Raw genomic sequence first — 13,253 nt, 5'->3', positions numbered from 1 at the left:
TTTAATTAAAGTTCTAGTTAGTTGAGACAGTTCAATATTGGTTTCAAGAGTAAAGTTCAGTAGTTCATCATTTATATATAACACCCAGTGTTCATCATAACAAGTGCCCTCCTTAATACCCATCAGCCATCTAGCCCACGCCCACCCACCTTCCTCCATCAACCCTGAGTTTGTTCTCTATCATTAAGAATCTGTCATGATTTGTTTTCCTGTCTCTCTCTTTCCCCCTCCTGTGTGTTCATCCATTTTGTTTCTTAAATTCCACATGAGCAAAACCATATGGTATTTGTCTTTCTCTGATTGACTTATTTCGCTTCGCTCTAGCTCCATCCACTTCGTCGCAAATGGCAAGATTTCATTCTTTCGATGGCCGAGTAGTATTCCATTATATATAAATATATGCATATACCATCTCTTCTTTATTCATCCATCAGTCAATGGGCATTTGGGCTCTTCACATGGTTTGGCTATTGCTGATAATGCTGCTATAAACATTGGGGTGCATGTACTCCTTCAAATGTGTATTTTTGTATCTTTTTGGTAAATACCTAGTCCTGCAACTGCTGGATCATAGGGTAGTTCTATTTTTAGCTTTTTGAGGAACTCCCATACTGTTCTCCAGAGTGGCCACACCAGTTTGCATTCCCACCAACAGTGCAAGAGGGTGGGAATTTCTCTGCAATCTCGCCAACACCTGTTGGCTCCTGTGTTGTTAATACTTGGTTCCACCATTTATTACTTTCATGATCATGAGCAAATTTTTGACTTCTATGCCTCAATTTCCCCATTTATAAAATGAAAACATAACAGCAATCTCATAAAAATTGTCAGAAAAATTAAGTTGTATAAAGCATAGAGATGTTTATCACAGCACATGGAAGATAGTAAGCACCCAATAAATGTCAGCCGGTATTACATTTCTGTTCATCTCTACATCAGCCCTATTAAAGTCGTCATCATCATCATCATGTTCATTTATAGAGGAGGATAGAGAGTTAAGGAGCAGATGTTACCAGTCCAGTTTTATACTGTTAGTTAGCATTCCATATGGTATCTGTGTCCCAGAAATATTTCCAAATTAATACGCTTTGCCCTGGGCAGCACTGTTTGTCCACTCTCCCAGGACACCCAATTTGAAGAACACTGACTTAATTTAATGCAAATAGTCAATCAATGCCATTTGACTGAATAGCTAGCCTCTAAAGGTCTTGAAAAAATGAATAACCTCAGCCTACACAACTTTTAATACTAGAAAGTAACACTCTTTGACAAGCTACAGTCCATCCCAAGCATTCAGACTCCTTAAAAGACATACCTTGACAGTGTGCACCAAATCCCACTAAAGTACGAGCTCCTAGGTTTTATTAAATCTTGGGATTCCTTGGAGAAGCAGATCAGAGAAAAGAACACCTTCTCCAGGAAAAACAAAAAATACACATACCCATCCTCACAAAACATGCATACAATTTCACAGTGGGTTCTCAGACCTGGGGAATTCTGTGAGATCAAGGTTAGAAATCCCTGTTCTGAAGAGCTTGGAGGTCTGGAAGGAGATTCCATTTGCAGAGATGCTTTTTTTTTTTTTTTTCCTATCTAGCTATCATCTTCCTGCTTTGTTTTATTTTGCTTCTGTTTGATTTCTTTCCCTTCTTTTCCTGTTCTCTTTCCTATCTCTCACCTCTCTTATTCTTCCTTTCTCAGTCCTCCACCCCCTTCCTACCTTGGCGATCAGACAAAGACACTATCACAATCCCTTCTCCCTTCCTCTCCCTCCCCTCTGTATCCTTCCTGACCAGCTGATTCCGGAGAGGAATCCGATAACTTATCAATAGGCGTAGGTTGCTCCCCAGGAATATTGGCCAGCCTAGGAAACAGTCTTTCTTTGAAGGATAGCAGATCAGAACTTCTGACTCCATTGGGCAGTGTTTTCTCCTAATTCTTCAGTAAATGTGGCCACTTTCCATTAAATATACACAGATTCACTGTATCCTGTTTTCAAGGAAACAGATACGCTAACAAGTTAACCATGCTGGTATAGATATCTGTGTCCTCATTTGTCCTGTGTCTGTGCCTTTTTTTATTTATGGTGCCCATCAACTTAGTGTTAACCATTCAAAAAAAGAGACATTAGAAACAGAAATAGTTCTCATTTAAGAAACCCTTGTGTTAAAATGTGTCCCTCACGGTCCCCCCACCGCCCCCCCCCACCCCGTAGGTTTCTCGTTTCCCTTTAAGGTGTAAGTGAATTCCATTCATATCAATGTAAAACTGTTTAAAAGTTCATCTTTTAAAAACCCATAATGCAACCCTTTGGAATCCTTGGCCAACTTTTATAATCTTATGTTTAGTTTTTTATATACGTTCTTCCCAAGAGTTGCCTAATATGAAAATCTGCTTAAGGAATTATAAGAACGGAAAGCCTCAAACTGAAATAAAATGCAAAATCCTGGATTAAAACATTTAAATGAAATACTGTTCAAAGGATTTGTCTTATAGTTTGCCTTTTGATGCCTTTTATATAACTATAATATTCCATCATCAAAAAATCTTAAGAAGTCAATATTTCCAATCCTAAGCAAATAAAAATGCTTTGTGTATACCCGAGAATTTTCTTGAAGGATGCTTTTCAAAAGAATAGCCCTTTGAATTTTCCATGTGGAAGTTTCCACAAAAGCTAACTAAGGTATGATGATCACGTTTTTAATAAGTCAGATTTACCACCTTAAGTGTGCCTCAAATGGGACATTTTGTGAACTGCTGGGCATGAAAAATTCAAGGAGAGGGACAGACGCTTTATATGAACATCACACATTTAGTTCAGAGTTTTCTAAATATTTCATGGCAACTCCGCTGGCTTTTCTGCTTTAATGATCATTCAAGGTTCCATTACTGTGAAGTCACTCACCGGACGGGGAAACACTTTTTTTTTTTTATTTGGAAAGAAAAAAAACATATAAAATGAATAGCATTGGCAAATGTTTCTAATCATTTCCTTCAAACACCAAACCACCAAACAATCTTTTTATTTACTACGTTTTGCTTAGGTACATAAATCAAAGGACAATAACAAGCCTAATGTCAAAGAAACTTTTTGACACTTCATACATTTGAGCAAGCTTAGCCGATAAACAGTTTAGATGAAGTTATGGTTTGAAATATGTTTCCCAAGAGGACTGTGGTTCATAAATTGCTATCAGGCTACCTCTGTCATTATTGATTTGAGACGTGCTCAAGGTACCCACAGCTATTACTGAGTCTAGCGTTACTTGACCTGCTTTTTCAGAGAATGATATTGGTTATACGAGGACAACTAACCATCCATCCTATAAGAAACACGCAGTTCGCCTGTCATCATGTATATACAACATTGCATTCTATTTGAAATTTTGACCAACAATTAAAAGAGGAGGAAACGTAATCCTTTCCCACGGTTTAAACAATTTTTATAATGCTGAGATGTACTAAATCAGTCGTTTTATAACAACTGTATTTGCAAGGGCCTAGAAAATGAGAGAAAAAAAAAAACAACAAAAACCCAACATCAAACTAAAGAAATTTGCACCTCGGTGTTTTGTGATTATATTATAATCGATTACATCTGTGCTCTTAAGTCTTCTTTGCAGATAAGTGTGTTTAATAAGCTTATTAAAAATAAATCTACAGTCAAATCAAATATGAGTCGCTTAATGCGTGTGTGTTTATTCCTTTTCCTGCTGCAAAAACCAAGTCTCCTGTGCTCCTCGGTGAGGGTTGAGTATGGAACAGTTTACGCTCCAACCTGCACCATGCCCTCTGCCTTGTGCGTTTGGGAAATGTCAGAAAAAGATCAGAGCGAGGATCCTGCTACTTTTTATTCAGCTCCTCTGGTCTTAACCTTCAAGGAAACACTTAAAGGTTAGTTATGACTCGATCGTTCTGCACTAGATTTGTCATCAGTGACCCGGCTTCACGAATGCACAGAACTGAAGAGGATCAGAAACGGACTGGTGCGGGTCATCGACGGCTCGAGATGTGACAAATTTATGAACTTTATCAGGCTTGCTTTTAAAAGTCCTGGTAAGTTAAACAGTCGGAGGTGGAGGTTTCCTGTGCGCCCTCTTAATCATCCGAGAGGCTGCGGGACTGCACGTTTGACGAGAGCTCTGCAAATAAAAGCTTGACCACGTCACCGGCGCACAAAGACAACTGCCAACCGGAAAGGAATCGGCTCGGCCTTCTTGTTCAACAAACATATACACGCAACTCCCCGGAACTACTGATTGAAAGCACTTCAGATAACTCATTCGAGGAAAGGCCACCGTGCTACTGTCTCCAACACTTTCAATAAACTCTCTTAATGCTCCCATGGTAGCCTTTGCTAATTTTACACAATCGCGGGCTCGGCTATCTGAATAAGAAGGTAGGTCCTGCCAAAGCAAACTCGAATTTACCTCGGTTTTGACTTTTGGCTGGAATCGCCTCGGAATCCGAATGCCTAAGCAGAGCTGCGAGTTTCTCCCTCATTCATAATCTACGGAGCTCCTGGCCCTGAACTTGCAGAAACAGCGCAGGTCCCGCTGAGCAATTAAAAGGCTATCCAGATCCCTCTCGGCGGCTCATGGGCCCCCAAATAAAAACAAAATCCTTTGTTTTGGATAATTTTAAATATGAAACACCAGACCTTTTCCACAATCGGTTATTTCTAATTAAAACAGAGCCTGTGATTGCAGAATATCTTTTTTTAGGTTAGAAACCAACGGAGCACTTCTTTCTTAAGGACCTTGGGAAACTTCCACGGAATTGGTTTACTCCTCTGAAATGAGTATCTAAAAATGCACAGAGCATTTTACTCTGATAAAGCACTTCTGACACATCACTATTAACCTCTGAACAAAGGGTCCGCATCTACTTTTTCTCTTGACCTCCTCTCCCACAATGCTTTGCTGCAGCTCTGGCCTCACTTCAAAGCCCGGCTGGCGGGAGGGGCTGCGCTCCTTGTATTTCCTCCTTCCTCCCCCACTTCTTCCCCTGTGCTTGCTCTCTCGCTCTGACTCTTTTTTTTTTTTCCACTTTCCTCTAACAGCTTTCTTGCCTTTGATAGAGAAATGTCTAATCTCTCTATCTTCCCACAGCTTTACAGTTTTCCTGACCATGCGCCTTGTTCTTTTATTCCCTTCATTCAAGGAGAAGTCCCCAATCCGCCTGATATAGTTTCAAATGGAAAGTTAGCCTCAGTTTCAGAGCTCTCTCTACCTTGCAGCTTGGAGTGATAATATTTTAGGCAAAATAAAGAACCCTTAACCTCAAATTCGTAGATAAAGCGGATCATTACTTCATACCCAAAACACGGCTTTCTTGGAATCGAAGAATAGGAGAGCTGGAAGAAATGTTGACGATCTATCCTAGCTCCTCTTTTGAAGTTAAAACGCGGGCAAAGGCTGCATCATTGGTCCAAAGCCATGGGGTTGTTTGTGACAGAGGCAGAAACCACTTCCTCAGTCCAGCACTTGACACCAGGATTTGCCTGTGGCAGGAAGACTTAATTCTATGTCTTGGCTGATGGTCACTAATAGAACACCTACCCCAACTCTCTTTCTTGGACTGGAAGCATATGAACGAGGGGGTCTCTTCATTGCCAAATCCATTCCGGGGCCAGGCATTTGGGAATTATATGGTCTATTTTGACATCACACCTCTTTCTGCTTCTTTTCTCCTTTATCCAGAGAGAAGAGAAACATACTCCAATGACTAAAAAAAAAAAAAAAAAAAAAAATTAAACATAACTTTAGGATCATGAAATCTCAGAGCTCATAGGCAGCTTGAACTCCTATAGTCCACATTCTTCACTTTACAGTTGAGCCAACTTGGCCTCAAGTTAGTCCCTTGGTTAGTGAAGAAGCTGGGAGCAGAAGGCCCAGTTTATGACTGGACTCCGCCATCTCTCCACTCTCATGGAATTGAGAATAGGCATATTACTGGGCATTACTAGTAATACCTTTAATTTACTGTGTGCATGTGAATCTCACCTAATTACTTTTATATTTCAAAGATCTACCATATGTAATAATCAGGATGTCTCATAAATTCACTTTCAATCATTTAATTACTCTTAAAATCTTCTATAAATACAACTCCTTATGCTATTCCTACAACGGTTTCACATATCAAATATCAAATTTATCCCTCTTTTGGGCAATGGCCTAAATATATAAATTTTCCTTTGTGCTGTATTTTAAGGAAAATGTCAACTTTGGCTTTTTAGCTTTTTATTTGCCTATGATAATCATAAGGTAATATTGATTTAGTTTTATTTTGAGAAATTTTCTGATAAAGGGCTTCAATGAACGTTTTAAGAATTTTTAAGGAAAACAACTTGCCTCCTACTCATGTTTGTTTTCACCTTTAAGAACAAAGTCCCACAAGGCAAAGTTTATAGTCAATCAAAAAAAGGCACATTACTTTCCCATGTTAATAGTGGAACAGGGACCTTTAACTTTCCTGGAGGCTTTGCTTTGGGGTTTATGCCGAGCAGAACTTCCTTAACTCTGGTAATCAGACCCACAGGACACGTGTTAATTGTTCCTGACATGTAAAACTGTCTACAGTATCTCAGCTAATAACACCAGCACAGACATTTCACTTTGGGAAAGCGCGGTATTGAAATCGATCACACATCTGTGGATTTACCTTACCCCATCTCCCCAAGACAGTAGCAGAACTCATTCTAATAATGTCAAAATTCCAGTTCCAAAATAGCAGCTGAGAAAAGATCAGCCGTCACTGGCTGATTAGGGACCACTGCCAAACCGAAATACATTTGGGCAAAATATTACGTGTGCAGTCCTACAGAAGCATATAATTGATACAGTTTCACAATAGCTAATAGATTCCATAAAACATTGTTTAAAGGTAAGTCGCCCTCAGGCCAGTTACCTTGGGTTAGATTGATGATTCAGTGTAAAACGTTGCCATTTATTTCCACCCAGGCTCTGAAGGTTGTTGCATCAATGAAAGTTCTTGTTTGCATGAAATAGAAACCTCTTCTGATTATCATAAGGAACAAAAAACTGTGGAGAAGGAGATTTAATGGAAGTATACGGAGGCTTGCAAAATTGAGAGGAGGCTGGAGGACCAGTCTGAAAAACCCAGGGGTCCAACAGAGCTGGGCAGCCGGAACCCGAGGAGCAGGCAGGCAGAGCAGGGGACTCCGATCCCATTGCCCCCGTCAGAAGGTGCCTCCATCTGCCCTTGCCTGCTTCCTCACCTGCTTAAGATTTAAAGACCCAGAAGACAACGTCTGCCCAAATCTAAATCGCACGGCTATCTCCAGAGAGGAAGAAGAGGGAGGGTCTATTGTGTGGCTCCCAAGGACTCCACACTGGTAGGCTTCACCAAAAGGCGACTGGAAACTAATAAAAGGGAAATTGGACACACACACACACACACACACACACACACACACACACACGACAGAGGTTTACTATAAATGTGCTAGTTTGATTTATTTTTTAAAAGCCTTTGGATTCGGGAAATGATTTTCTATTTCTGACAAGTCCACTTTGAGCTTTAGAAATTAAATCCTTCAGGTGGGAACCAAAATAGCTGTACCTCACATCCATGTCTTTGCTGCAGGGAGTGAGGTTATGAAATGATCTCTGGGTTTTGCGTGACACCAGAGAGAGAGAGATGTGGCTGTAACAGAGAGCAAAATAATCTACCCTAAGATCTTTGACCCTTATGCTAGCATAGCAAACAAAATTCAGCCATTTCTCAACTAAAAAGGGTATTTTCAAATTGGATTCCCATGTTTGGTGAGCCTAAGTCCGATCTCTGATTTTTTTTCTTTAGGTGATTCTGTCAGCTTATGCTCTAATTTTCTTTGTACAAAATGTGAAATGTAAAAGCACTATTTGCACATAAACATTTCACTAAATAATGGCAAAATGCCATTCAACATGGAACTTCACTCTTTGGAATATTTTTACCATTTGAATAAAATAAAGATCAACTTTTTAAAAGGTCAAAATAATATTTTATTGCATATTTGCTTACTAAAATCCAGATGCTGCCCTTTAAATGAAAAAAGAAGTGTTCGTACCAAGAATTTTACCAGATATGAGCACATTTTCATTAGGTTTTAACTCTTCAAAGCCTGACCATCGTTGTGGGGAATAGAGTGGTGAGAATTTGTAATCAGATTTACTTCCTTAAAGAATTATTTCCCCGGGAGGTGGGGGACATGGGGAAAAGTCGGTAAGGGTACAAACTTTCAGTTGTATGGTGGGTAAACCAGTTCTGGTAATGTACAGCATGGTGACTATAGTTAACGATACTGTAGTGTATACTTGAAATCTACTAAAAGAGTAGATCTTAAATTTTCTCACCATACACACAAAAAAATAGTAACTGTGTGAGATAAGGAGGTTGTTAATTAACTCGGCTGTGGTAATCATTTCACAATATATATGCATATTAAATCATCGTGTTGTACACCTTTTTAAAAAATCACATTGTACAACCGAAGTATATACACTTTGTGTTTGTCAATTACACCTCAATAAAGCTGGGAAAAATAATAAAATAAAATAAATCGGTAAAATAAAAGAATCATTTTCCATAAAAGACAATAATATAGAAAGTTGATGTATATTAATAGATGCTAAATAATAAAAGCCCTTAATACATGTTTACTAATTACATGAATAATAACCACATTCATATAACACTGTGCCAGGCCTGTTCTAATTACTTTACATATGTTATTTCATTTTAATCCTTACAACAGCTTGATGAACCAGATGTTATTTTTAGACCCATTTTACAGATAAGAAAGCTGAGGGGGGGCGCCTGGGTGGCACAGCGGTTAAGCGTCTGCCTTCAGCTCAGGGCATGATCCCGGCGTTCTGGGATCGAGCCCCACATCAGGCTCCTCCGCTATGAGCCTGCTTCTTCCTCTCCCACTCCCCCTGCTTGTGTTCCCTCTCTCGCTGGCGGTCTCTATCTCTGTCGAATAAATAAATAAAATCTTTAAAAAAAAAGAAAAAAGAAAGAAAGCTGAGGGGGGGAACAGTTAAGTAACCTGCCCAAGGTCTCACAACTAACCCAGCAGGTCTGGCTCTAGAGTCTACATTCTTAATAGTTAAGTTATAATTTCCCTCTGGATACAGTTATTTGAGAAAGGTGATGGAAGTTCTTCCATTAATGTAGTTTATATTTTTATTTTTATTATTGAAGTGTAGTTGACATACAATGTTATATTAGTTTCAGTTATTTAGTAACTCAACAATTTTATACATTACACAATGCTCACCACAAGTGTATTTACCATCTGTCATGATACAATGTTATTACAACATTATGGACTGTATTCCCTAGGCTGTACTTTTCATCCCTATGACTTGTTTATTTTATAACTAGAAGTTTCTACTTCTTTATCTCCTTGACCTATTTTGCCCAACCCCTAAACCCCTCCCCTCTGGCAACCACCATTTTGCTCTCCGTATTTACAAGTCTATTTCTATTTTTCGGGTTTTTGTTCATTTATTTTTTAGATTCCACATATAAGTGAAATCATGTGGTATTTCTCTTTCTCTGTCTGACTTATTTCACTTAGCATAATACTCTCTAGGTCCATCCATGCTGCTGCAGCAATTGGCAAGATTACATTCTTTTTTATGGCTGAGTAATAAATCATTATATATATAATAGTATTATATATATATATGAATATACAATATAGATGAATATGTATCATATATAATATGATAATATAATAATATTTCATTATATATGTATATATATATATATGTTTATATAGCCACATCTTCTTTATCCATTCATCTACCAATGGACACTTGGGTTGTTTCCATATCTTGGCCATTTTAAGTAATTCTGCAATAAACATAGGGGTGCATACATCTTTTTGAATTAATTTGTTTCTCTTCTTTGGGTAAATACTCAGTAGTGGAAATCCTGATCATACGGTATTTCTGTCTTTTATTTTTTTGAGGCCCCTCCATCTGTTTTCCATAGTGGTTGCACCAATATACATTCCCATCAACAGTGCACAAGGGTTCTCTTTGTTCTACATCCTTGACAACTCTTCTTATTTCTGGTCTTTTTGATAACAGCCATTCTGACAGGCATGAAGTGATATCTCACTGTAGTTTTGATTTGCATTTCCCTGTTAATTAGTGATGTTGAGCGTCTTGTTATGTCTCTGTTGGCCATTTGTATGTCTTTGAAAAAATGTCTATTCAGGTTCTATGTCCATTTTTAATCAGATTATTTGTTTTATTGGTGTTGAGTTCATATAATTTTATATATATATTTTGAACATCAGCCCATTATTGGATATATTATTTGAAAGTATTTCCTTTCATTCAGTAGGCTGCCTTTTTATTTTGTTGATGGTTTACCCCACTGTGCAAAAGCTTTTTATTTTAGTGTAGTCCATTAATCTAATTTAAAGATGAAATATGCAATTGGTTGGGATCGTTGAAATCATCCTTCATCAAATTTTGGATCAAAAGGTGTTACGATTTCATCTTTACATATTAGAGTCTGTAAATCTGGAATAAAAGACTCTCCAAAAAGTAGTGATACTCAGACAACTCTCTCCAAGGTACATTCCTTATGTCATAACCAAGCACGTACGTTTCCTCCAAGAATATGTTCGTCAAACGATGACCTGTGAGGGTTTTGCTTGAGGTGCTCCATACAATACAGAGTTCCGGGGACATAAATAAATAAACAAATTCAAAACACTAATCATTGGATGCTTTGGAGTGCCCGGGATACTTCTAGTGGCTTGACACAATGAGGCAGTCTGACGAGACAGCTGGTTTAGAGGCACAATAGAGCTAAGTGAGAGAAAAAAACAAAGCCCACAACAGTATATTGAACTGCACATTAAAATGCCAATGTGGTAGGTCTCAAACAGCCAATATTTATGATAACCAATGAATGTGTTTTGAGAGGGGAACTGAACATCATCGAAGAATATAGCAATTACTAAAAAGGTTTCTAGACACACTGGAGTTATTGGACCCTGTTACAAATTCTAACTCTCACCATTAGTTAGTGAATTCATTTGTACCATTGAAGCAACTGGAATAAGAATGATGTTTACATTTTACCAGTGTTTTATTTTCAATTAAACATCTCAGCTGCTATTTACATAGTTGAATGGCATGGCATTTATACCACGCAATTGGATGTTATTTCTTTGTAAATGTTTCTCCAAGAAGAGACCTAAGTTCAAATTAGTTGCAAAAATGTCACCAAAAATAAAATAAACTTTAATTTAACCTTGATCACAAATTACTGTTAAGCGAAAGCAGAGAACCTGTAAAAATTTAAAATGGAAGACCAAAGGAATGAACCGAGATGCACACATCTCCGAAAGTGACTTGCTTTTGCACTGCCTGGTCCTTTGAGGACATAGGTTGAGTTAATTCAACTAAGGTCAAGTTAAAGTGGAAAGTGAAGCTCTAGAAGGCTCTAGAAGGAGAGTGACACAGGCAGCTGTTCTCTAGGCTTTCACCTCCCAGGCCTGCAGGTCCATTCTGGAATAAGTCCCAACTGGAATATTTCCTATTTCTCACTAATAGTTGCCGTTACCCGACCGGCCCCTCTGTCCAAGATCATTCATCATGGCTGGAAATCTCTACTATCTGCGTCTGAAGCTTTCAGGGCCAGGCGGGTCAGCATCAAATTCAGAATGGAAATAAAAATGTAAGAGAGTCTGCCTGGCTTCCGTTGCAACTTCTACCCCAGAACATTCTCTTCCTGTTCTCGCTTTACTACAGAGAGAAGCCTAAGTAAATAAGCAACGTTTTAGATTTATTTTTCAACATTTCTTGTTGATTTCTTCCAATGTTTTAAATTCTGACATAGAAATCTGAATATTTAAAAAAAACCCACAGGCTTTTGGGTGGAACTTGCCTTATATACACGCAGCGTAAAAGCCAACAATCACAAGTATATAATGTGACTTGAGAGATTCCAATCATGCCATTATTAAGGGAGGGAAAAAAGTTCCATTGGCTTGGCAGATACCAGAGATGGAGGTGTGGTTACCACCTTCTTTTAAACTCTCAGCAGCTCTAGAGGGGTGAAACATCAAGCTAGTATCAGTTATTTAAATTTAGTGTGGATTCCTTTATTAGATTACTTTCCCCTGAGAATGCTAAATGAAATAAACGAATAAGAATTCGACAGGGAAAAGGAGATCATCTTTGGGCAGGGGTGATGTGATATCCAAGAAATTCAGCAATTTGCCAATTTACTAAATTTTCCTTGGTTTGGGGGAAGTAAGACAATCTTTCCCTTCTCTGTTTAGTCAGTAAATTCAAATGTCTTCACCAGTTAGGCAAGTAATATAAATCACACAGATTCAACTCTGGGTAAAGCAATAGAGGGCAGTGGGGTCTATGATGATTCAGAAAGCATAAACTTCACCACAAAAACTGCAAACTCAGAAATGAAAATTATGAAACAAGTTGGCTGGCCAATTAAGATCTGTATCAGCTGCTGGGTTTGGATCCCGTTTAGTCCAACCTGAATGAAGTTTCATGCAAGAATAATATTATATATTATAGAAGGATTAAATTAAAACACGAGTCCGTATTTTGTGAAAGCTTGTTAAATCAAATGGACCTAGACAGAATCCCCCTGCGGGGCAATCACTAATCGTTCTCCCTGATTTGCATACATTTTCTCATGGTGTTGATGGTGGTTAGATTCCTTGAAGAAATCTCATGTTATGCAGAACGAATTGGCAGCATCTGACGGAGCTGTGCAGGGACAGGCACAAAGGTAAGGAAGGAACCTGCTTAGGCATTTGGGAGCTCAGACCAGAAAGCAAAGTGCTCATCATTAACATCCATATAAATACCACTTTAAATTATTTTCTTTTGTTTCTATATCTCCAGAAAGAACTTGGCCCTTCCAGTGCCTACCTCAGAGCGGTATTACGAATGTTAGTCATGTTAATGTCATACAGGTACTTTGAAGATGAAAAGGACTAATTAGCATCAAACCATGAAGTGGCAGCCAAGACATCCATAACAATTAGAGCAAAACAGGAAGGAGGCACCACTGAGAAACTTGGAAGCAATACAACAATGTATTTGTTTCTGTGCAAACCTTTTAATAATGAAAGCTTCTGAACTCCTCTTCAGATGAAAAGAGGCTTAACTGTGCCTTTAATTAGATCATCCTATTGGAGCACAATAGAGTGATAAAGAAGATTTAATAAAGCATTTTGTCTT

At 38.4% G+C, this 13,253-nt stretch overlaps 1 long non-coding RNA gene across 1 annotated transcript in view; it reads right to left on the bottom strand.

Moving 5' to 3' along the window:
• Positions 1 to 3,008: 3,008 nt before the first annotated feature.
• Positions 3,009 to 13,253, bottom strand: part of LOC113269910 (uncharacterized) — a 50,679-nt gene continuing 40,434 nt past the window's right edge. Inside the window, exon 5 of the long non-coding RNA XR_008958671.1 lies at positions 3,009 to 5,727. This is a non-coding gene — a long non-coding RNA (uncharacterized LOC113269910). The remainder of the gene's footprint in view (positions 5,728 to 13,253) is intronic.

This window comes from Ursus arctos, unplaced genomic scaffold (genome assembly GCF_023065955.2).
Source record: "Ursus arctos isolate Adak ecotype North America unplaced genomic scaffold, UrsArc2.0 scaffold_11, whole genome shotgun sequence".
NCBI lineage: Eukaryota > Metazoa > Chordata > Mammalia > Carnivora > Ursidae > Ursus > Ursus arctos.
This window is presented reverse-complemented; position numbering and strand designations above follow the sequence as displayed.